This window comes from Manacus vitellinus, unplaced genomic scaffold, assembly GCF_001715985.3.
Source record: "Manacus vitellinus isolate BGI_N305 unplaced genomic scaffold, ASM171598v3 scaffold_5_pilon, whole genome shotgun sequence".
NCBI classification, from domain to species: Eukaryota; Metazoa; Chordata; class Aves; order Passeriformes; family Pipridae; genus Manacus; species Manacus vitellinus.
The window spans coordinates 1478456-1505919 of record NW_021940682.1 but is presented as its reverse complement, the minus strand read 5'-3'; positions in this window follow the sequence as shown (position 1 = coordinate 1505919).

The following is a 27464-nucleotide window of genomic DNA, read 5'->3' as shown; positions in this document are numbered from 1 at the left end:
TTTTGTTCTTGTTCTTTTTATTATTCATTTTCCCTGTGAACAGTAATGGTAGAAATTTGGGGAATTTGCTAAAATTGACAGACAATAATGCATATTCACATCTGAAGTGTTTACTATGGTAAATAGCCCCTATGCACAAGTATATGCATAAAAAGAATCCCCTGCCCCAGAGTCTCAGGACAGATTCCTACCACTAATATGCCTTTAATAATTTGAAATGGGCAAATGGGTACCATTACATCAATGCATTTTAGACTGCTTGGTGCAGCCATAGTTACATTCAGCACAGAAACAGTAGCTATACAAAGATCTCACTGAATTCTTCAGAAGTAATATTGCATGCATTATTCTGTGGTGTCAATGTAGTGAGAGAAAATTAAATGTAAACATTTGCTGTAAGCAGCAAAAAAAGTCTAGCATTCAGCAATTTAGGTCATGATCCCTCAGTCAGAAGGAAATAAGATTTTTTTTTAAATCTGGTGTTTGTGAGCATTGCCAGAATATGAGAGTGGCTGGATAATTGAGGGGGAAAAAAAGGTTAATGTATCCTAATTAAATTACCTGAGCCTCTACTTATCTTTTTCTAAAAAAAAAAAAGAAAAAGATTCAGTATTTTCTTCATTGAGTCACTCTAGAATAGTAATTGCATCACATAAAGGATTAAATATATGGGAAGAAAATGACCCTATCAGCTTGAAAAGTAAATTCAGAAATAATAGTTAGGTGTGTAATGGCAGTCCACGGGCAAGAATTTGTCAATAGACATTTGCTTGGTAATTTTGAGTAGGAGACACAGTCTTGAAATCTATAGCATTTACAAGCAAGCTATGAACAAAGAATTAAATCCATTGAATATCAATAACCCAAATAGTTCTGCCTTCCTCAAATCAGACAAAATTAGCTTAAAAACAAGACCACATTTACTTAAAGAATTATGAACCACAGAATAACTTTTCAGCAAACTAGAAGAGAGTCTGAAACAAAGTCCAAAACCACAGTACCTTAATACAGTATAATACTTCACAGTGAACACTTCATGCAGCTGTATAAATAAAAGCACCATCATAGTGAAGACAGTGATCGATGATTCAGCGAAGCATGTTTCCAAGAACTAAGACAACTCCATATTGCTAAAATGGAAACCAATTTAGCATGAACTAGTAAGTTAGGAAGTGATGGTTTGCTTAAAAAAAAGCCCAACCCAGCAACCTTCTCTTCTTTGTAAACACCGAAGCAATATAAAATCTAACGTCACAAGCACAAATTTCAGCTGCAGTTCAGGAATAGACAAGGCCAAAATATGATTCTAAACTAAGCAGTTCCCTCTGAGTAGAAAGTCACTATTTCCTATGGGAAACTAATTGGGTTTAAATTAGAAAACAAAAGAACTGCATATATATAGACACAGAAGTATAAATAAATTTATATTTTGATATGATGCAACTCATTATTCATTATACACTGGACAACATTTGAACATCTCTCTAACCTGTTCTCTGTATATCTGTTGTATCTTCCAAGTCCTTCAGTGTCAATGCTCTTCTTGCAAAGAATAGGCATCATCACACACCATGTAAAATGTAGTCCCATGAACATGAATAGTAGAAGGTAACACTTAAAAACTGGGATATGATGAATCAGAACTACAATTCTTCTAGAGATTATATGGAACTAATTAAGTATATCCTTTTTCAGCTGAAATTCCCAATTTTGCCCAGGTAAATAGGGAATTTTTGATTTTAGAAAAATTTGTCATGTTTATATTTAGCTAATTAAAATGCAAGATGACTGCAAGGTCAGAGGTGAAACTATCAGGATTTGACTACTAACACTCCAGTTTCTTTTAAGAAATTTTATTTGGTTTGTGAAGTCATATGAAGAATGAATTTTTGCAGGAATAGTGAGTAAAGGCTATTCTTGCTTTTAAAAATGTATGGAACAAATTGTGAATATAAATACAGGTAGCAAATTGTTAAGGGAAGGATTTAAAATGATAATGTGGATAAAATATGTTTCCTTTGAGCCTATTTTGAACTACAGTGGAGCATTTTTAATGCAAGTTCATTCTTTTTAAGTCCCACAAACCCAAACACAACCACGAGGTTCTAATATATGATCACGAACCAAACCAAAGTGTGAAACCACCCATATAAACCGAAGATAAAATAATTGGAAAGTTTTAAGAGAAATGGGAGTTAAAATGGATAAACAAATTATTTCTGTGGTATTAAACTAAACAAAACATTCATTATTCAAATAAATACAGACACACACACACACATACATGCACATGTTTAAATGCAAACTGACTCAAAACTAACAGAGTTAATTCTGACCCAAATTGTAACTGCATATCTGATTTCCATCTAAATACAAACAAAGCATCTGAGCATATTGACTGCATGCTAGTGCATGCAAGAACAATTCAGTTCTCAGCCATGCCACCTTAACTCTGGAGAAACCCACAGATGTCAATGAAATGGTATTGGATTTGTAATGGAGTGAGAACAGAATATTGTCCAGCATATCTTTTTTTTTAATATATTTTATTTTAAGGAAAATATACAGAAGAAATCTTCCTTTGCTCCCCAGTTATCAATCAATGACCATTGCTCTGTTAATGTATTACAATAAAATATCTCAATGGTGCATTGAGATGGTTGACTGTAATATATCAGCAGATCAATGGTTTGCAAAAAGGGAATGGTCAAATGCAAGACAACCTTCTCCAATTAGATAATTTTCTAAGATTTCATACACTGAATTCATAATGGCTTAGAAGAAACGAGTCAACAATATTAACTGACTAACTGGAGATCTCACAGGGCTTTTCAAAGTGTTACCCTCCTTCTGGTTCTCCCATTATTAAAACCAAAGATAAATTATACACTAATAATTTAAGGATGCATGTATCGAGATCTCGATACTGCAGCCTGGGCTTATCCCTGATGTTAATAAACTTCTACACACTGAAAAACACAAGGAGAGAAAGTAGCAACACAGAGAAATGGGGTCTGCAGCCCACATCCTGGGAGTGGGAAGTTTTCAGCCCTTTTGTAAATTCTGCACAGCACCTGTGCACCCACCAGGCCCAGCTCCCACAGCCAGTCCTGCCACTGCTGCCCCAGCACACAGCACCCCAGACTGCCTCCCTCTCTGGACTCCTGAGACTCTCTTAGCAAGCCTGTTGTGCTATTTTATAAGCAGTTCTTGAACCCATTGACAGCAGAAGTATATATTTGAAAGACAGTGTTTACAGCACTGAGGTGAAATTCAGTGTGAAGGTGATATGGCATACATTCATGAAAAAGTGAACCAATTTTAAATGGACTTTGGCAGTCTCCTCTGTGAGCTCCACGTTTTTAATGCCTGTGATTACACAGTTATCTGCAAGAAGTCATTAGAAGTCCTGTTTATGCCAGAAATCTAATACAACAAACTACTATTATATTGTGTTTGTTCAGTTTGGTGGTTTTTTTTTAAAGCACTTAATAATGTCAGGAATGCAGAACTCAACATTTTGGGCTACTATCAGGACTCATTCATCTCCAGAAGAATCCTGTGTCAACCCAACGGGAGCCAGGTCACTGCAGCATCAGTTCTTTCTAAATACATTTTCCTTTGTCTAAGATCTCTTTCAGGTCTTTAATCATACTTATACGTGGAACTGATGCTATTTACAGAGTAGACATGCACATATTTCTTTGTATGCAAGCAGACATCTGAACACACAAAACAAGAAGTTGTGTTTCTAAATGTGTGATTTCTTCCTCCCCCACTCCCCAAAATTTAAACCCTTCTTGTGGGTAAAACTGTTCACATGAAAAAAAAAATCTGTTCAACTTTAAAAGCCAGAGCTAAAAGCTTTGCTCTGCATGCAGTTGTTCTGCTGCAAAGAATTTTTTATTCATACATCCCTCTTTTTCATTGACATCATATATTTCCGTAATGGCGCATAATTAAACATTGACAAATTTAAATCAATAAACATCTTCACTGGTTGGGGTGGCATCAGCACTTAGAAGTGCTGCCTATAGAGAAGCTCTGGGGTCTTAGAGACCAGATTATATATTTCAAGATATTGATATTTCTGATTTATTCTGATCTGGGAATACAATAAGGAAAACCTCTCTGTTTTGCTTTGTTGTTTTTTCCTCATTGAGAAAGGAGTAGAATAAATAAGAGGGGGGAAAAAAAAAGAAGCTTAAGCAACATAAACAGTTAGACTAGTTCAGTGCTGTCTTCACAAGTAATAGACATTTTTAGAATAAGATCTCCGTGTAACAGAAGTATGAGGTGATAACTTGTCAAAGAACTAACAAGAGTAAGCGGAGAGTTGGGCTTTCCTGTGAGCTGTGACTCACCAGATGGAGCTATTCCAGACAGCTGTATTTATCCAGCAGTAAATGTAGAGTGCCAGAAGAAAGGCTCCATGATCTTTAAAGGCCTTTTCCAACCTAAATGATTTCATGATTCTAAGATTCTATATAGTGCCTTCTTTTAAGCAAGTTGAATCTATCTCCAGTAAAGTTCATTCTCTGTACTCAAACTTGCCCTTAAATCACACAAGCAAACAATTATCCCTACTGCCAAAGCATTGCAGACTTCATTTAATTACTCAGAGCTCAGAGATATTTTAATTGAGGCTTGATTTTTTTTTAATGGTTACATATGCAACAAAAATAAAAAAACAAAAATGCATGTGCATAAAATTATTATTCTCTACAACACGGTATTCATGTTCCCATTCAAAACTAGAAATTGCAAAGCATGTAATAAAAAGTAAGCATAGCAAACAAAAATATTTTCCCATTACTCAAAACAGGCAACACACCAGAAAACATCAAAGACCTGAGATGATATAATTGAGTGCAGGTGTACTGTAAGGTCAGAAAAATTGGAAGTTAAAATTGTCTATGCATTTTTAATCAGTCTCTCCCATTTGTTTGCTTTAGGATATGCTCTATTATTATCACAAACTATAATACTAGAATTTAATAATCGAATATTAATAATTTTCATTTTTCAATACTAAGTAATCTCAAAGGATTTTCCAAGTAATTAATTCATCCTTACATCATACTTTTAAGTAGAAAGGAAACACTGTCTTGTCATTCTATACAGAAGAAAGAAACAGAATTCACATAGAAAGTTAATGCCAGAGTTGGAATTAGTTTCTAGTTCTCAAATTCTGCTTACTGAAACTCAAACTATAAGTAGTAAGTAATACTGAATTAATGCAATATAAAATAGGGTGACAGAATTACATGTGTTGGATCTTGTATGATCCAGAAGAAATGCATGAAAGGAATTTATAATACGCTGCTTGTCACACAACACAGCATATCTCACAAAAGTGCTAAGAAAACTTGTATGTTATTACCATTCAGTATCTGACAAATAGTATATCATTCCTTAATGACTCCTGAAGGCTTCAGATCTTTAGTCACAACAAAGTCAAAGAGAAGTGAGGATGTCATCAAAGTCATATACAGTCTTAAATAACTTGTGGACTACCAACAGATTATGGGGTTGCCTCAAGCAAGCAAATTTAGCTTGCAAACATATGTTAACAAAACATAACGTCCCAAGATAGTGATTATCTCCCATGGACAGCAAAAACATTAGGCATGCCAATTCTAGATTTCTACAAGTTTCCTAATATTTAAAGAAGGGCCTTAAATATATATTTTAGTAATTTTTTTTGAAGGCAGAATACCCACAAAAGGACCAGGGGTATCTTACAAAAGCATATTTTACCTATACAATGTAAGGGCCCTGCAGCTTTCTATTATTTGAGGGATACGAGGGATGAGACAAGTTGCCTAGTGCAGCAGCTGTGCAAAGCACTCAATGAATACTTCAAGGATCCAGGGACACTGTGCACTTCCAGAGATCCACATCATCTCAGCACAAGGGGAAACATTGCTGTGTGAAACATATGAGGACACTGCAACATGATGCTGTGCCAAAAACATTAAGACCTTCTCCTGTGATATTTCCACCCAGGGTAGTGACTTGTTGGGCTCAGAGTGTGCTGTACAGGATGTGCCACGAGAACTGGCAGGTCTGAACAACAGGTCTGCTTCACCTCACAGTCACCTCTACCTGCAGGATTCAAACCAAAGCAGCAAAATAAAGGAAAACCCTGAACTACATTTTTTGCAGCGTTGCAAGATGGCCAGGCCAAATTCTACCATTTCTGACTGGTACTCCAGCATGACTGAGAACAGAAATCAGGTTATTATTGTAGCCTTTGACAGAAAATGTTGTTGAAGCAATGTTGTCTTCAGAGTCTTTCAGGAAATCTGTAAACATGTTTAACATCTCTTTGAATGGGAAATATGGCTTGTCAATCTATATTGACTCAGTGAAAAGCACCATATATTAAGCTTAGATCCTTCAGGCATTTATTTTCTCTAATGATTAACTTTACAATATAATTTCATCCTTTCACAAATCAATCCTATTAATCATAAGAACTCAAAATGAATGTTTGCACTGCATTAGTCTTCTGGTTTAATTCTTTTGGACACTACTTAACTGAGCAGAATTCAGTAGGGGGGAAAACATAGCATAGGTACTGTTGCTAAATTAAGACCACAGATTTACTAATCAGAAGGAGCTACCAAGTCTTTGATTCAAGTCCAAAGTCCATCCCACTGAATAAGAAGGCCATCTTTTCTGAAATAGGGTGATTAGTAACAAGTATGCCATGATTATGTTTCATGGAGATAAATCCATGACATATAATCCACACTGTTTACAACCTACACACAGATGTTATTAGTCTTTCAGAGCATCCCCTTATGGACCATGTGTAAAATGGACAAGAAAAAACAAGATAATATCTCTTTGTGGGGAATTTAGAACTCAGAGAGAAGAACTCAGCACTCTTTCTGGGTGGCTCTGCTTTTTCTGTGCTAAGTCCTCTTTTCTGGAGTTCATTCTGTACGTGGGCAGAGAATGTGATCACCCCAAATCTGCAGGTCGTTGTGGCTCTGACTTTAATCCCCAAGATAAAGTATGAAAGCAAAAGGAGTAAAATACTATTCTGGCTTCACAGTTTATTTCCATGAAGCACATATTAACATACTACAATGGTTAGTGGATAAATTTTCAAGTAAATGAGAAAAAATAGACAAGAAAGTAGAAAAAATACCCTGTGATACACATGACTTTTCATATGAGAAAAATCATGAATAAGAAACTAGAATGCCAAAATGAATAGTTCTTAACATCCAGTAGTTTACAAAAGATCCAAAAATCCAGTAAAACCTGCATTACTCCATTACTGGGCATAGAGCAGTCAGGTTTTGGTGCCAAATACTTGGTATGATACCCGCAAACATAAATATGGAGATAAGCAAATTTTAAAAAAGAATTTTGCCTGTTGACATCTAAACATACATGTGTTACAAAGACAAGGTTTAATAAGCTTCTGCTAAAAATCAGTCAGGACTGCAGGATCATAACAGGACTTAGGTTTTGAAATCTTCCTATCAATAGGTTTCTAACCAGACACTCCTTGCTTTATGGCCGGAAATCTTCTCTGACTCCTCAGTAACCTAGCCAGCTTCCAAAGTCAAAGGTCCCAAGCTCTCAGCTTCCATCCCAGCCACACTGAACAGGGGATGCTTATTTTGTTTTGTACAGTGTGAATGTAAAAAAAAAAAAATAATCATAAGTGTAAATGCTCACAAAAGTAGAAGTGCTACTTTCCATTCAGCTCTAGAGGTAGGAACAACAACCCTTAGGAAGCTTTATAAACAGTCATGTTTGCTGTGAGATTTCCAGCTGCATGAATTGACCAAGGTACAGAGGGGGACAAGCACATGGTCTCTTGTGTGGGGTGGTGCTCAGCCATGCTCCCTCACCCAATGCTGGAACTCCACAAATCCGGGTTACACTCCATTTCCTGGAAACCCCTGATAGGCCTTCAACCCTGAAAGGGAGTTTGGATGTACCTTGCTCAGAATACTTGAAGTTTATTCTCAGGAGAAACTAGTGCTATTGATCACAAAATCACTGGCTGTAATTTATATGCACATATTATTTGTCCAACACTTGTGCACTGCCAACAATTCCATAAAAAAGACCCGACAGATCTGGGAGAATGAAGGGCTACTTTTGCTAAGTAGCAGTTTGCTAATTTGGTCTGAGTTGGTCCTTGCTGAAAAAGGTCCAAAAATTAATGAAGCTGCTCCACATAACATCCTCTAAGTTCTCTCATATGGGACACACTAACCCTTCACACAGTTTTCCTGGTGCTTCGCTGATCCGGGATCAGACTCTGGGCTAGGTGTGTCTCTGAGTGTCTTCCCCATGACAGCAGTGATTTAAGTGAAGACTGTAACTGAAAACCAATTTGCACTCAATTTTACTTGCAAATGAACAAAAAGCAAGGTAGCAATTGGGAAAAAGCTCCCACCATAACCCAAAAAAACCCAACCAAATCCAAACCAAAACAACCCAATCAAAAAAAAAATCCCAAAACAACCAAAACCAACCTACTCACATTCAGAGTTCAGAGGGTTCAGAGCCAGTCAGTGCAGTCACACAGCTGGGGAAGGAGCTGTCCAGATGCAGTAGTTTTGTTCCCAGAGTGGCTGGACTGTTCCTCCAACACAGTGAGTTCAATCTTCAAAGGAGCATCTTTGTCAGTCCTCATGTAAAGAACTTGGTACTGCCAACATTCCCTTACTTCAGCAAATAACAGGAATCTATATCTTTCAAACAGATAGCAAGATAAGACGAGCTTTTTTAATCCCCACTGTAGGAAGACTTTAATCAATAAAACCTCCAGTTTTGATGTACAGCCAGCCAGCCTGTACATCAGGGTACATATTGCCTGCAAAACAAGCCATGATAAGGCTGTTTGAGGGTCAGTCTTACTGTTTAACTTACCAACATTTCAAGCCTGCTTTAATTATATATTTAAAAGCCTGTAACAACCTGTACTCAAGGCTTAATGGTAACTTCCCAAAGATTTTTGAACGAAAAAAAGTAAGGGTGGAGGGGTTTGCATGTTTGTTTTATCATATAACATTTTAATTTAGATTTTCTTAGCAGCTTACATGGATAGTCATGGGAAACATGCTAGTATCCAGTCAGCTATTAATAATTCTCATTTCAGTGAACAATGCACAGAAACATTTCCATCTCTATTTTCTAGTTCTTTAACAAGAAGCACACGCTCATTGTACCTCATGTACAACGAGGTACATGTACAATGTGGTACACATGAGGTGTGTGGATGAGGCATAAAAAGGAATTAACCAGATTTTACATCTCAAAAGAAATTCCTGGTGCTAGATGCTCTTGACAGGCACCAAGACCTTGGTGTAATAAGGCACAACTGCTGGAATATGAAGATACAGCCATTCAGCTCAGACATTAAGCCCATGTGAGTAGTAATAAGGTTTGGGACAGCAGGACTGTAGTAAATTCTCCTATCACCCATTGTCTCTATATCAGGACTTGCAGTAAAGGTCTTTATCCCACAGTGACATTACTGGGATTGCAGATGTCAAGCAAGGCCTGATGGCTTTTGATATGCAAGATGGATCAGATGTTCATCGAATTACCTTGTGTGAGTTTTCAAAAAGGGAAACCTAACCTGTAGGTGTACACAATAATTAGCCATGTTGCCATAAACAAGCCTTCAGCAATGCTAATGTTGAGAAAGCTGAAAAAAAATGATACTTTATATTCAATGTACCCAAGTATGCACATCAGGAAAGCGGTCCCAGAGACGTCACACATTTTAATTGTGCAAAGCATTGTTGAACTCATTTTCTTCAAATTTATCTTCATGTGTAGGTGTCAGCATGCCTTCCAAAACAGAAGGAACTGAAGAAAATCTTCTCGATAGCTAAGACTGCATATTTAAATTCAACATGCAACTAGAGGAAGGCAAACTCAGAATAGGCAGCCAATATGGCCAAAAACTCCCAAGAATTTATGAGGGTTTGTAAACAGTAAACAATAATAGAAACAGGTTTTCTGGCTTTAATTATATTGGACGCTAACAGACTGAATATATATAGATAATTTATGCTGTGAATACCACTTGAGATTAGAGAAATTTAATTTAATTTTGCAAAAACAGTAGTAAAGAACTCTCACTTGATTTATTGTGTTTAAAGGTTTCCTCCTTCCCCCCATAGCCACACAAACAAAGGCACAGCCAACTGCACATGTCCAGGCCTTACCTGAACAAGGTCCTTGTGACACCCTGTGGAGCAAATCCAGAGCCTTTAACTCTGGATCTTTGCCACTCCAGCAAAAAAGAACCCTTCTAATGCTTATCAGTAGAATTAAAGTTTATATCCTCTTTTTTTTAAGGTTTCCAGCTGCTGGAGGAGAGTGTGGTTATTAATGCTTGAGTAGTAATACTTTTATTTGAACAAGGGCAGTCTTCAGGTTTTGTAGGTGATGCATCACAGAAGATGAACCTATCTCTCCAGTTGCTTTGTTCTGAAACTTGCCCAGTGCATATTAATATGCAGCAATTCCCAGGATTGACCAAAGTAACCTATATCACACAGCAACATTATAGATGATGTTAGGACAGGAAGTGAAGAATAGTGCTTCCAATTAATGCCAGATAGGGAAATTTATTACATAAGATGTAATTATTTAAAATGGAATTTGTCCAGAAGCTGGAGTACAGCCAGAACACTAGCTTAATATTAAAATGCAAAATAAAATAAAATAAAAAATTAAATAGAAAATAATATAAATAAAAATAAACTGAATTTAAAAAGAAATGAAAAAGAAAATAAAAAATATAAAATAAGAGAAAAAACAAAAAAGAAAATTGAAGAATAAAATAAAACAATGAAATAAAATTAAAAAGTAAGAAATAGAATAAAATAAAACAAATAAAAATTTAAATAAATAAAATTCAAATTTCAAATTAAATATATTAAAAATAAATTAAAAATAAATAAATAAATAAAATAAATAAAATAAAATAAATTTAAATTAAAAATATAAAAAATAATAAGATAAAAATAAAATAGCCTGGGGCTATGACTGAATCCAGCCACACTCAGGCTCCTCCCTGAGAAGGAGTTTAGAAAGCAAGGGGATCCTTTCTGCACCACATAACTCAAGAAGAGGACTTCTCTAATAAACCTTGTCTGAAGCTCCCACTCCACCCACAACACCAGTCAATACAGAGCATCTGTGATACCCAAAACAGGTTTTCTCTGGAACACAAAGGTAATGAAAAAGGAGGAAAAAACTATTAGATATTCTCTGGGGGACATTTATTCATTGTAATCTCCTAGTTAAACACATGACACTTTGATTTTTATTTCAGATTTGGAAAAATTATCTAACCTTGACAAAATTTCAGCTGACTTTATAAATGATTAAACAAACTCAGAATAAAAATAAGGATCTTATAATTTAAATATGCACTTGTGCATGTTTAAATGTGCACTAATGTGCACAAATCTGAATGATCTACTAGTTCATTGCATGCAAATGAAATTACCATAACTAGTCATGAAAATCATCATCATCATCACTTCTAGAATTTCCCAAGGATTTTCTCAGTTCTCCTTAGGAAGACTCCCATTAAAATCCTCGTGAATATCTGCACTCCCATGTACACTAAAAAATAAATCTAGTTAATCTGAGACCAGCAGAGCTAATGAAGACCGTTTCCCAAATCCCCACTCAATATATCCAAGTCTTCCTCTATGCTGCTTCCAATCTCCCTCCACTCTTTCATTCTTGTTCAAAATGAGGACACAGCACAGCACCTCCCTCCTGGATTTCCTAATTACTGAACAGGGAAGAGGCAGCACAAGAGCTATATTTGTGCTGCTTGGCCAGCCGGCACATGTCTGCTCCCAGAAAGAAAATAACATGAGCTCGCCACACAGTCCTCCTTGCAGCAGGAACCCTAATTTGCATCACCTTCTCCTCTTGCTGGTAGCCAGTTTCCATAAGATTGGTAGAACTCCCACAGCAAACTTTGGTTAAAATTAGTTAAAAGATTCCAAAGTTATTCAGAGCAGGCCGCCAGACAAACAGCACGACAGCATAACCCGTGTTTCCTTAAGAAAGCAAGCTAAAAAAGGAAACCATTAATAATTATTATTTCTGTATACCATGAGGCCCAAGTTCTTGACTAAGGCCTATAAACACTGCCATGATAGTTATAATAAGCAGAAAATCTGCCTAATAGAAGGAACAACAGTAGATGAAATGATAACACAGCTTGCATTAATTAACAACAGAGCTCACTATTCACAGAGGAAGTTGCCATAAGTATACAGACCAGGAGCCAAATTTTTGCTAGAGCTGAGCTTCCATTTGCTGAGAATGCTAAGACAAGACAGACATTTTCAGAAATACCAAAAAGTCAGCAATCTCTATTTAAGTATCAGCAGAAATACTGGGAGCTTTAAAAAAAAATGCGAATAGTCTCCTGCTGTTCATTGCTGCTGGGAGAGAGGATGTCCCAGCAGGAACTCTGGTTCTTTCAGCTTGGTGGAGGGGGGGCAATGGCCTCAGATCGCCTCTTCCAAACCTGACTATTTGAAAGGTGAAGAATAGCTGTAGCAATAAACCCAACATTACTGAATAATTAATTTAGAATAGAAACAAACAAACAAACAAACAAATGATGCGGCTTCGTACTAGCACGGGAAAGTTGTCTTTTAAAGTAAGCATTTCATGATTCTTAAGACACTGCCTCCCTTGCCTCTTTCTTAGAAGACACTTAAACATCATCAAAAATCAGTAAGATTTAATGGAATATGCAGAAGGGATCTAAATTCTGGAAAGGAAAACTCTTAGAGGACCAGACAGAGGTAGAGTGGAAGAACACTTAAAGTGGTGATTACATTATAACAATAGCAATAGCACTGAAGTTCACTGAAGTTAATTTTTCCTCAGCAGCTCTCAGAAATCCCTTAAGAAAATACTACCATAATTTTGGGGGGGGAAAAATCACCACAAAATCAAAACAAAACAAAAACAACTACAACAACAACAAAACAAACAAACAAACAAACAAAAAAAAACCCAAAACCAACAAAAAACCCCAAACCCAAAACAAAACACAAAAAACCCCAAAACAAAACCAAAAAAACATATGACCAAACAACCCAAAATGTGTTTTAAAACTTCTGATAAAATACTGTTTTCCTCAGATACCAAGACGTCCTCTTTGTGGACCTCAAACCTCTAGAAAACATACCTTAAAAGTTACCTTTAGAATTAATTACATTTTCCTTTGCAATTGTCCAGGTGTTCTGCAGAACAGCCTGTGAGTTGATATCACCAGATCCATCTAGAAGGCCTTCATTTAACTGCACTTAAGATTACACAGGTCAGCAATGCTCTTAGGAACAAAATGTAAAATGTTCCCAATAAGTGCTACTTAATACACATTCCTGTGCTAAGTAGTTATGCTTCACCTCCTTATTTATGGTTCTGTACTTATTTTTCTTTTAAATAGGAAAACAGCTTAATAGATTTTCCAGTCTGTCACACCACCTTGCTGTAGAAGTAGTCAGCTTATTTTTCAGATCATCAACTTCAAAATTTATTTTGAAGGTGTAGACAGGCCTTTATATAATTTCCTACACATCTCTACAACCTCATTTTACCAGAGACATGGGTGTGCATAAGGTCCTAGTAAATAGACCTACAACCCCCCAAAACAATGTCACCAAATAGCAAAAAGGTAAATTTTATGAGCTTAAGATGGAGTAAGTATAATTGGATACAAAACAGGCTTCTCACCCATTGATCTTGGCTTCAAGAAGGGATGCAAATAAACATCACAACATAAAATGCAAGGAGAAACCAAGCTAGATAGTGGTCCTGGCATGGATCACAGTTAGGTCCTTCGCTAGGGATGCATTGTACAATGAATTATTTTATTGGGTCCATAAGTGCTTTCCAAAAGCACTGGGCACTCTGCCATTAATTAGATATACATCCAGTTTTATCAAATGCAGGCAGCCCTGTCTTCCCCAAAAGATCCAGATTTTTCCAGTAAATCACCATATCTCATCTCTCCCATCCCTTGCTGCCTCCATTTTGCTGTCCCTCTCAAAAGAGTGAGTTTCAAAGTGCTGAAAAATGCACTGAAAACCCAGCTCTGTCAGAGCCCTCCTGTGCCACTCTGACTGAAATATTCCTGGTTGGAATATTACAAGGATATAACCCTAAAAAGTGCCCTCCTCTTTAAGTATATTTGGTTCAGGTAATTTAGTCTTTTAAAGGAAAGCATCCATCTCCAAAAATTTTTATGCAAAAGTTTAGTGGTAACTGATGTAAGTTATAATAAGTCTCAAACTGCGCTAGTTCTGGAAAAGCAGAGACCTCAGTAAGAGTGGATAAAGTTGCTACCAGCAAGTCACTTTGCTGGTGCCTGAGTGACCTGAAGAGTAGTCAGTGTTCCCTCCAGCCCCAGAGCACTCTCCAGCCAAGCACCCTCTGACAGCATGAAAACCCTGCCCAGACACGCTCCTGACACCAGGGGAGGAACTTGCTCACAGCCAGTCTGTGCCTCTCCACCTGCCAAGAGGCCTGAAGTTTAAGCTTATTCCCGCTTCAAAAAAACCACGCCAGGTCTGGGGTGCCTCTAGACGTGTCATTGTGCTGTAATCAGGAAGCAAGAGAAGTTTGTACCCTCTCAACAAGCATATCTGGCAAAGGGTTGCCTTGTCACAGCTAACAATTAATTACCCAAACACAGTAGCAGTTCAGCTAGAAGCTGAAATTATGAGCTTCTTTACCCCTATAACAATAATGACTGTTGATCTATTTCTTCCTTTATGCTCCTCTGCCACATTTTCACCACGTCTAAATGGAGCTACAATTATATGAGTTGACCATTATTAGGAAGAGATCAACAACCAAAGCCACAAATACCAGCCTTGTATTATATTCAAGTATAAAAGCCGTAACAAAGTCGAAAGTCCAGGACATGAAGTAAACAGAGCCTTGGAGATGACTTGGCAAAACCACCTCTATTAGTTTAATCAAAAAAGGGAAGATTAAACACTACCTGTGGCAAGACAGGTCGTTAAAGTCAAACGATGACCTCTCAAGCAAAGGATAGCTGTAAAGTTGAAGGCTGTAAAGATGAAGGCTTGCCAACCTCCTTAATGATAACCTTGTCCAATAATAGATTTGATTTCTTTTTCACAACTTTTGACAATCAAGAGAGAATTAGGTTTAAAACAGAGGTGGTAGGTCATCACATTTCTACCACCACTAGTGCCTTAACAAGCCACACAGGCCAGAAGTAGTGCAGTGCCATCAAATGTTTTATAATGAAAATCTATTTTATTGCAGGCTAAAGTAAATGGAGGGTTTCATTGTACAATTTAAAGAGAATATGAGTTAGCAGTTAAAAGGAAAGAAGGAAGACAAAAAGTGGGGAGAGAACCCCCTGCACACAAGCAGCACAAGAGAACGGGTGACTTGGTCTCTCTGAGCAGACCAAGAGTTAAAAAAAGAAACTGAGAAGGACAAGAACACTGAATACTCAATTTTGTCACTATAAGGAGGAAACAGAGAGCAGTGCAAGCTTCATTTTGAACCTTCTAATGACATTATACCAGAAGTGCTCAAAACCCAGTGCTTTTTCATGTTTTTATTAACATTTTGAAGAATGAGATGGAGATGAGTCTCATCAAACTGACCAGAGAGCAGTGGTAAACTACACCTGTTTTGTCTGAGAGAGAGTCTATCCCAAACTTCATAGTGGCATACAGAATAAACATTTAAATACTATACCAACTATATAAAACACTTGTGTGATGAGTGATAAAAAAATTTAGCTTTACGTAAAATACCTCATCTCCAGAAAAGGCAGCGAGTCTTCTTATCAGACAAGGTTGTGAAGTCTGGCAAAAGAGAGGGAGTGAATATGGAAATTTGGGTCAGTAAGAGCTCCTGGCCATGCAACACTAGGGTTTACCACAGAGTTCTATCTGCTCCACATCAAAGATGTCATCAGTCTCTGAACTAGCAACTGTCTGTCCTGTCTGGCCTCTGAGCTTTTGCTTTCCTACCCTGAAGTGATTTCAAGGGGGCATGGCTGTATGAGAGGTACCATCCTTTAGATGAGCTGGAAACATATGGCACTGACCACATGTGGTCATTAAAAAGTCCCACGCCAATTTTTGCAAGGCTAACAATATTAGCCCCAGTATCCTGGCCAAATTCCAATATAGGTAATTATATTCTGGGTAATGACATACAGGCTAGTTTTATAAGGTTTAATATACATTGTGGAAAGTGGCTTGCACCTAAGGGCTCTAAGTTAAACTCATTGCACAGTCAGCTGGGATAAAATTAGAGAAGAAACTACCCAAGCATGTCAAATGTTTAAGCTTTAAAACCCTGTGTAGACTGAAACAAAAGAGGAAGGGATCCAGGGGTGCTTTAGCATAATCAAGCTGGCTCATGCCGCTGAAGACACAGCTGGGATCCAGAGCTCACTGCTGCGAGGAAATTTGTAACAGTATCCCCACCCCACCTTCAGCAGTGGGTGTGCATGCATGTTAAATTACCAGGTTAAGAAAGAAGATGGAGCAGTATGATGCAAAATATTGTTTGCTGGGGTTTTTTCTTGACTGCCCCCAGTAAAATAGAACCAAATCAGAGTCCTATAAAAAACCCCCCACTGCTCAAATACTTGCACCTGTTGCACGGCACCTCCGTGTCCTCAGCTCAAGATGCCAGAAGTAGTATGTTACTCTTTTACTAAATTCTATTTTTCTCTTGTTGCCCTGCTTGAAGACATTCCACCAACACCAGCACAAGACCCAGCTGTAACCATTCCCTGGCAGGGCACGCCCTCAGCTCTGCTGATGAAAAGCCCTGAGGCTGATGCCCAGCCCCAGAATAGTCAGGGTGCCAGGACATGTCCCTCCAGCATGCCATTAAAATCAAAAAGAAGCACTGGGAGTGTGCCTCCCATACTCAGCTGGGTCAGGAGTCACCCATTTGCAAGGACTTACTGGCTCCATTCAAATCTGTTGGTGGGACAAATGCTTTTGGATGACACACAATGGATGGAACACAAGCTCACGTCTCAGACTCAGAGGCTGAGAGCACGACTGGTAACAAAACAAGCAAGCTGGCCTAGTGGAAGGTGTCCCTGTCCACAGCAGTCCTTTCCAACCCAAGGCAGTCTACGGTTGTATGATTCTTCAAAATTGGCTTAAGATTTGAAGCCTCACCTTTGGCTAGCAGGACATCCAAAGCAATGCCACTGCAGCACAAGCAACCATCTTTTAATCTTGCAGTGAAGTTCGAAATAAGCTGCAATTTTCACAATTTATGAGCCTGTTTGTAGGCTTGTTTTGGTGTCATTATCCACACTCCAAACTTTAATCCATGTATTTCAGGCACTGGGTGTGCATATCCCATACTTGCAGGCACACCAGCTCACTTCAAGGCACTGTGCACCTTTCCTGGGCTTGGATTTCAAGCCGTCGAAGATGGGAGACAACACAGGCTCTCCCCCCCACCACCCCCGCTCTTCGTGTGCAGAACACTGTTTCATCTCCTCAATTCCTTTCTCCATTAAAACACATTCAAACATAATTAGTGTAACATTAAAAATGGAGGAAATTTTGTAATTGCCAGTTGTTCCGTAGCCATGGTTACACGGGAGATTTATACCGAGCGACTCCGGCCCGAGCACGCACAGGCAGTTAGCAGGAACAGCAGTAGGATAATGTTTGTGTGCATGTGCAGGTGTGCCGAGGCGCCTGTTTGCCAAAAAAAAAAAAAAAAAAAAAAAAAAGCAGGGGGAGGGATGTGGGGGGCAGGGGGGAGAGAGGCTGAGGGAGAGAGAGGAGGGAAGACGGGGAGGGGAGAGACGGGGAATATTCAGTGACATTTAAGGTGCTAATATCTGGAAGTCAACCTTTAATTTGACAGCTTTTAGTGCTAGTTAATTTCACTCATCCAGACGAGGTGTAGGAAATTTGCAGCACCTTTAAATTATCACGTTTTTCCACACTGCCTGAGGCCTATGTGGAATACCTGAGCCATACTTTCTGCCCCCCTTCCCAGCTCTCCCTCCCTCCTCTCTCCCCCCACCCCACCTCGCCCCCCCCGTCATTTTCAGGTCAGTCGAAGTAAAACTTTCATTCCCTTTCTCAGACAATTAATCTTTAGCTAATTGAAGCAGGAATGCTGCAGGATGGGTTTCACTGGGGCCTGTAAATCTCATTTAGCAAAGTGAATTCCAGGCACATGCTGCACCTAATGATGTGACAGGTGGGCTGCACCACAAGACAGCAGCCGCCGAAAAGTTGATTCTCATTAGACCCTCGGAGTCCTGCAGTCAGTTTTCTGATGGCTGAAGAACACTAATCGCATCTGTTTGCTGCTGGGTGGGGTGGGCAGGGGGGGTGAGAGGCAGCAGTGAGAGGTGGGGGGGCCAGGCGGGGGCCCCTTCCTCTCTTTTATGAGTTAATATCCTTGACTCCTGCCCAAAAAACCAGCAGGCCTGCCTCCCACCATGAGCTCAGCCTCCATTCTGCTGACTCCTACAGGGTGCACCCTTTTTCTAATTAACTGGAATGGCTATGGAAAGCAAAGGAGGCCTTGTGTTGGGTGAACCAATTATTTTGAAGGGTATTAAGTCATCAGATTTACTTTTATCTTGATTGCATTGTGGAAATCGTGCATAATTAATGGTGGGAGCTTATTAGGAAAATGATTAGGCAAATTACACAGGTGTCGGATGCATTTTTTATGATAAATTTGCTAGAACAATCCTGCAATTCCATCTGTTCAGCTCATATCAGAATGTCACTCTGGAAGAAATTAATGGTGCAGAGTCGCACAAAGTTACTGGAGGCCTTGGATGCAGATTTATGTTTTAAAAAAAGATACAGTTAAAATTACCCAGCAATTTCCTAATAAATACTTGATGCTACAGTTCAATAAATTACTTATTTAATCTTAAAAGAAAATGATAGTCAGCTGGAAACTAAAAAGTGGAGAAAGCATAAGCCTCATTTTGTCAGGTTGATGTGTATGTAAATAAAAAATAATCATAAGATGTAATAATTCTTTGTTGTGGGACGCTGACTAGAAACGAGCTGTCAGTATCCAAGTACTTCTGCAAGGTATTTTTTGCACAGATACTAAAGCTTGTCTGACAAATCCTGGTTCTAAGGCAGGAGAGCTAGTTCCCTTTTTTGTAATTTTAGCAAGGTTTAACAGTAGACTCTGGAGCTCACAAACGGGGAGCTGGGGAAGATGCCAAATGCTGTGCTCACGTCCACACTTCTTTCACCTTGCATTTCCTACCAACACCAGAAGATGAAACCTATGAAACCAAAACCATCGGGCACGTTGTCTTTCAGAGTGAACCAGTAAATGAGTGCATGGGAGGTTTTGTGTGCTTGTGTGTGAAAGAATGCCTTTTGTGTGCATTTGTAGATCTAAACCAGTGGAGGCCAGATATTCTACCCTAGAAGTGCTGAGAAACTACAGTCATGGATTAGTTATTATGCATCAAATAAATAAACTCACGTTCCATAGAAGAAGCATAATATTGTACTATCTAATATAATATCATTTCTTGAAAAAGCATAACTTAGAGGGCAGAAGTCACTGGAAAATGGGTCTGTGAGGGGAGCATGACAAAGAAAAAGAGTTTCATCAACAGTGGGAAGTTTAACAGCCAAATATGATTTTTAGGGGTATATTTTTCATAACCTGAGTGGCCCACTTTTCTTTCAGTAGTATTTTTAAACAGTACTAGGCAAACAGAATGTGGCTGCTGTCTTCTCCAGGCACAGCTCTGAGGAAAGCACAGCTGCGGATGTCAAGTGGCCTGGGGTCTGCATCCAACTGTGCCACATGGGTCTCCATCACTTCAGATGAGACCTTTTACCACCCTCCAGGCCCCTTGGTACAGACCCCAAACCTCTAGGGTAAGGGTAGCAGAGAATATGGTGTTTTACCCCAAGAGCAGGGTGTGGTTGCTCTCAGGGCTGGAGGTACCCTGTCAGGATTACTCAAAGAGCACAACAGGTCTCTGAAAGGGTGTCTCAACACTGCAAATGCAGTATATATTCAAAGATGAGCTACCATCTAATTTCATAGTATAAGGTACTGTCTGGCACTGAAGGTAAAAGGGGCCCTGGCAGTAAAGGTCTCAAGTAAAATCTATCCAAGAAGCTAGGTGAAAAAAAATGTATCTGTTTATTTCCATGGCTGTTGTCATGGCTTTGAAACTACCTTGAACATCTTGAATATCTTCAAAAACACAAAGCAGACTTGTCCCATTTTGTAGTTCTCTCCCTGTGGTGCCCCAAGGACTATTATCCTGCCCAACCTCCACAGCACTGTGGCCCCACAATTTCCTTCCTCTCTCCCATTACTCAGTGTCCCAAGAGCTTGCTCATTGCCACAGGGTCCTTGGAAGGAAGACTTATTGGCAATGTGGTACAGTTTGTTCATTTGGGAATTTCTGTTCTTTTCAGGGTCTTTAACTTGTGATGATGTTATCAGAATAGAAGTAAGCATCTCTCTTTTGGTGCTCTGAAAAGGAAGCTAGTAATGATCACCAATTTTTTTTAAAATGTTTGGAATTTTATAGTTAAAGAGCAACCCATGATAAAAGTGCATTATTTTTCTCCCTAATATCTCAGTATTGTTAAATACCAGTGATACCAATCTCAGTGACATTTGCATCTGATTAATCCTTCCCTGCAAAATGAAGCAGCTGATACTATACACAACCATCTGCACTTGGGGTGAAGGCAAAGAAACTGAATTCCAAACAGCCTCTGCCTGCAAGAGAGGCCACGGCAGCAAGACCTCACAGGAGGTTTATGTCCATTGCACAAGGAGGGCTCAACTCAACTGAAAACCTGGCTTCTCCTTCAGACCCTTTGCTAAGCACATTCTTTGAAATCCCCTTTCATATATCTCATCCTAGTAAGCATTTTCAGAAAATTACAGAGGCATACAAGCAAATATGGAGAACTACTGTGCCCCTGAGTCAGTTTGTTACTGCTTGCTAATTAAGACTACTGATAAATCTTGGGTTTATTCCATGAAGGATATTGGAACAATACAGATTAATGCTGTTAAGCACAGCAGGTGACCCTAATGCAGTTACTGAGATATCAGAGAATATTTAAGATAAATTTGAAGAAGTTAGGGTAAGCATCCTCCTTAATTTTAAAGGATGTCTTTTATCTGGTGGCAAATGGCCCATAACCCTTATCCAACAAGGAGTTTCTAAGCATTTGATCAGATAAGAAACATGTTTTCAAGTAATCATTATTCAAAGGATCAGACACTTGATACTAATGTATGATTTTGTACCATGAATAAAACATTTCAGATGATATTCCTCAAAAAATCTATACTGGGATTTATATGGGTGAGCAAGGAAGGGTCAAGTGAATTTCACAGAAACAGATAGAGACCTGTCTGGATTAAATTAAATACGTTAATACAAAACATAGTAAGGCCAAGAGTCATGGGTTCAGAATATATGGCCCCAAACGTAAACATGACATACAGGTTCCTTCCCAACTTCACATGGGTCTCTCCCTACCCTGTTCAAGAATCAAGAACTATTTCTTCCTAGAAGAGCTTAGGTAGTCAGTAGTATTGGCAAGATAGGACATAATATAGAGGAATCAAGCAACCAGATGTCCTTTGTAATTCCTGTAGTTAATGTGAGTACACAGGAAGAATACTGTTGTCTGGACAACCACTCACCTGTATAACTCTCTGAAGTACACCTCACCCAGTTATCCTTCAGCTGCCAGAATATCTCCAGGTGCTTTTACACAGACAGGCCAAATGTCTTTGCATCACCCCTCAAACTCACCAACCTGAATAAATTCGAGGAAGCTGTAAAAGGAAAACTGTAGGGATGTACTGAGTCAGCACACTTGCACAAACATGCTCCAGGAGGTTTCAGTGCAAGCAGACCACCTTGCCAAACCTGAGGCTTCCCTGGGAATGGCTCTGTACCATAAAACAAGTGCAGGCAGTCCCTGTTTCCGGGAGCATGGACCTCAGGCAGGAGGGAAAATATGATGCAGGAAAATCCTTAGAGACAAGCAGGAGTTTACTGGCAGTAAAAGCCAGAAACAAAATCTAACTCTTACTAGACTCAGTCCAAGTCTCATGTACCAACCACAATGCTCCTTTGATTTTGAGTGCTGGCATCGTATTTCAAGTGTACACTATCCTTCTAATACTGCAATCAATATTTGTTTTTAAATTAAACATTACCTTTCTTTTCCAGAGCATCAGTCAGTTTTCTTTAAGCCCTACCAAAATAACTAATTCCTAATCCTTAGTATAGATAACTTGCTCAAAACAAACAGGCCCTTTTGTAGTATTGACAGTAGTACATTTTTAGCATATCATAAGCTTGCAAGTAACACCTAGAGTTTTCCCACTGCTGCAGACTCTAAAATGTAGGTGGCAAAAAACACAAAGCTATTTGCTTATCCAGTTTTCTGAGTTTAGCCTTTCAACTGCAGAACCTTCAAGATTTTGCACTGGTTTTGCCCAGATCAGGTTTTTGTTAGACAACAGGCTGATTCATACAAACTTCTGAAATTATTTTAGGTGATTTTTTTTCTTCCTTGGAAAATTGTAACGGCCCAAATGCAGACCATGTAGCTAGACACCACAGAAATATAGAACACTTCGGATAAACATCTCTTCTTTTTACAAGCTTTCATGTCTTGTCCATTACTGCAGAAACAAGACCTTCTTGTGCAAGGAGATGTGGCTTTAAGCATTGAGGTCTAGCTGACTGAAGCCCTTCACCAAAACAGCTTTGTATTTTGTTCCAGAGGCGTGGGCTTGGATTGATGAGGAATGCCGTTGGGATGCTGCTTTACAGATGGCGTACGGCGGAGCAGGCAGTGCTTCCCTCTGATGAGGAGGAGGCAAACCCTTCATTAAAACATCAGCTTCCCCCAGAAGCTCATACTGTCTGACACGCCTAACCTGTGTGCATATGTCAACACAGAACGCTTGCTAATGTTGCTGAGGCTGTAAATAAGGGTTCAGACTATACTGTGAAGGAGATTAATGAGTAGAGTGCTTCCTTCTCCGCTGGAGGCTGAAGTAGGTTCCCTATTAAGATGCAGTATCTGTCACTGTCAATAGAGACATGCTGTGTGGGTGTGAGGGGAGGTTAAGAGGTGTCTCTGAATCTGGTAATTCCTTGCTTTTAAGAGTCTAGCGCAGGGGACTGACACACTTGAGCAACATCAACTTCCTGAAGCATGTTTTCCATTAATAGAATAAGTCCAGTAACATCTGTGGTCAAAGAGGGAGCAATGCAGAGGAACTGGAGAAATGCTTTTTGGAAGGGAGTACAAAGTTTTCTTCTTAAATTTAGGAAAGGAGAAAGTGAACTAAACTAGTACCCTGTGCATAGTTCATGCAGATTTCTGGGAAGGGAGAAGAGAGACTTTCCTTCTCTCAGTTGTTCCCTTTGTGCATATTGAGAACTCTGTTCTTATGATAAATTAGATGTCTGCCTTACCCATGCTCCCTTATCTCCTTCTCTCTTCAGTTCAGGCAAACAACTATTCTTATTTGTAAAACATCCATTTCTGTAGTATCAGAATGTCTTACAGAACTGTCTCATCTTCACCAAGCATTTGATGCCATCTCTGAAGGGTTATCCATTTTTACACGTGAGAAAATAAAGCACAAAGAGGTTCAGTGTCATGCCCAAGCTTGAAATGTAAACATGACCATGAAGAGAGGTCTTACTTCTGAACTCACAAGCCCTTAAGCACATCTCTGCTCTTGGACCTGGAGTCAGAAAACAAGATTCCCCACATACCCCATGTCCATGTTGTAGTGCAGTGCTAGCAGAGATGGACAGTTCACTCAGCCTGGGCCAAGAAAGCTCTTTTCTACATTATTGAGGACTTTTTTTTCTATGTATTTGAACCGTAATGACTTGCTAGATCAGAAACTTCCTTCATACAGTTGAATAATACATACAAGTTAAAAATGGCTGTGCATTTAAACATAGAGATGCAGCCCACTGGCTCCTCTTAAAACCCCTAAGGAACATATAAGTTTATACAAATCAGCCTTTCTGTATTAATTAGTAGATTTGCCTTTTTTCCATTACTTAGAATAGAGAATAAAATGAATTTAACACACAGCAATATCACCCCATTTTGTCCTAACACTAGTGTCTACTCTTCAGAAGCTGAAAGAACCTGAGGAACTAATCTAGCCAGTATAGTCATTAATTTGAAAAGAAAAAAAATGTGTAACAAAATATGACATTAAGATTTTAACATCTGGTTAAGTTCAGCAAAAGCAAGCAACTGAAAAAGAAAGTGAAAAATTGAAAAGGGAGAAATCCAGGGGAAAAAATGAGAGCCTATGCCAAAAAATCACTTCTAGCTTTGCATGTTAAAAATTTATCTCACTTAAGTACCTGGATATGTAGCCCAAAGTCAATGGGAATTACAAAGGGCAGCACCTCTGAATAATAGATCAATTCTTTAGCTCTATTCTCAGTTATAGGCAGAAGGCAAATGCTATTTACTCTTCCTTTACATCACCAACCTTACTGAACACCTAATAGGTAACCCTTTTTTTTTTTTTTTTTTTACTTTGAGAATAACTCTATTTATAATGAAGTCTCGCCATAAAAATACTATAAAATTAGAAAGGCTGCCTGCAAATCACATATAAGGATTAAATAGTGTTTGGATACTCCAGAATATTATGTTATGTTACCCTACTTGCAAAATAAAAATCAAGAAAAAAAATGTTTCCTAATTTATCAGCGTGTTAGTTTTATGTATAACATGGATATTAGAAGTAAATGTGTTATACTACACTATGCAGTGATGCTTTCCCAGCAGACTTGACAGCTTCTCTGGAATTGCTCAAAGACAATCTGGCTCCTGCGTCTTGCAGTGGCTGAGAGAGATAACGTTGCTTTCCCTGGCACAAAAATTCACTGTAGCCTGGTTGCACCATGTGTGGGGCCAGAGTCAGGTCAGCCAGGGCAAGAATCATAGACTTGTTGAGGTTGGAAAAGACCTGTAAGGTCATTGAATATAGTCATCAACCCAGCACTGCCAAGCCCACCACTGAACCATGTCCCTGAGTACCACATCTACATGTCTTTTAAATACATACTTTGAGGGATGTTTGGAGGAAGGAGGTTTTTTTTTTGTTTATTTATATGCATGAAAATGCTTATTCTGAAAGGTTTATATTGCAGTGATAGATGCAGGTACAATGGAGTACATTGAAGCTGAAAGGCCTTCAGGTTGAGGATACAGAATAATATATTATTTTTCATAGTTGCACTTACTCCTATGCCATTCTATTTTAAAGATTCTTATGAGCTGCTTCGCCTTAATATTTCAGTATTTTCAAAGTCTAGACAGTAGGGAATGCCGTCCCCTTTACCCTCAGCCTATGAGAGGTATACACTGACCAATAAAGAGATAAGGTGACACTGGTTGTAGATTTTAAAAAATATATTACTAAGCATATATTGTTCGAGTGGAAAGAAGAGCTAAGTCAAAGAAACAAACTGTGCATTAAATCTTTTTGTTGAATTCATTTTTACAGCTGGAAGTAATGTAGTCCAACCCAACCCTTCAAAAAATTCTAAACTTGCAGTATGTTAAAGAGTCCCAGAGAAAAGTTGTTGTCTGGTCCCTAATAATGTGAAAAAATCAAAATCCTTTCTGTTGGCAAAACTGAACAAATTAACTCCTCTTTACTTCCAGTTGCCTAGCTTTTGTTCCACTTGTGTAACCAAAGGACTTTCAAGAATATGAAGCATGAGTCTGATTCTATAGATAAGGTGTCCTAAATCTTCAACTAACTCACTAACATTACTTACTGGTTTCAGTTAAGAGCTCAGGGTGGGAGAGTATCCTAATGTAGAAGGAATAATACTTTACCTGGATGAAATATAGAACAACATTCTGGAAAAACATTGAAAGAAATTATTAAAAAAAAATAGAACTGAAATACAGCTAAATCCTTTTTTTTTTTTCTCTACAAATAATTTACTCTACAACCATTATTTAACAGTTCTTTACACTTTGTGGGAATAGCTGCCACCAACATATGGAGTCACCAACTTTGAAGGACACTAGAGACAAATTCTGGACTGCAATGAATGATGTCCATTAAAATGAGATCTAGAGAAAGAAAAATATTATATTTACACGAAAGTGATCTCTGAAGAACCTAAAAAGCCAAGGGAATTCCTGTGGGAAATGGAAGTTATTGGGACAGGTAACTAGAGCTGGATTTCAATAGGTTGTTACTGTGGAAAGAGATGAGTCCCAGGCATTTCATCAACAATGAGTCTGTTGTAGAAGCAAGTGTGATACAAAGTGTGCTGACTCATGCCACTAGATTGAAAAACTGTTTCATATCAGAATAAGAAGGGAGATGCAGAAACAGAATAAAACTCCTGTTCAAATCTCCAGGTAGAAGATACCAGAGCATATATATCTACATATACATACATATATATATATATATAAGCCATGTCTTATAGAAGCAGATATGATTGGTAAGATACACACAAATAATCTCTTTTGAGGAAAAAAGGTATCTCTTTGATCATCTGATATGACTAAAAAACTCAATAACCCAAACACCTATTGACCCATGTGAAAAATAGGGGCAGATGCCATCAACTGTTATGTTTGTTTGTAGAAAAAAAAACCAGGAAAATTCTTCAAAACATCTTCTATACAGTTTTTTGGGATGAAGAACAGACAGTTACAGTAATGTAACTAGATTTCCAAAACTGAGGCATTTTATATATTGGGGAAAAAAGAAAAAATTGCTGAGAGAGGTTCTCACAGGTATCAAGCACAAAAATCACAGAAAAAAATACATCAAATACAAAAGGCTAAACTTCACACAGTAACAGGTCAAAAACACAGCTGAAAGAGCAAAATACAAAGATTCAAGTTTGTTGGAAGGAAATATTTTTATGGTATTAAAAATTATTAAAGCCCAAAGTTCATATTCAGATTATTTTTAATAGCAACATGGTGACAGAACTCAAACTAAGTGACATGACCACCTTTTCTTCAAAAAAAAGTACGTTTTTCGCTTAATGAAAGAACTGGAGGGGGGGAGGAACCAACAAGAGTTATCTCTCAAATATTTTTTTATCTTAAAGTTACTATCATAAATTTTCCTTCTTAAACCAAGGTCCTCTATCACCCTTATAGGTTCCAAGTATACTGAGAGGAAAAACAATATAAGACTGATGGCATTGCTGATTACTGATGTGGCCCACAGCCAGGCACCAATTTTTTACTTTTCATCTGAGCAAAATTTTAGTTAAAACAGGTGCAAATACCTATGCTGTGCCTTAACATCTGTTCATCCTCTGAGACAACCACAGGAAGCAGTGAATCCCATCAACCTCTTACCCTGGTGAG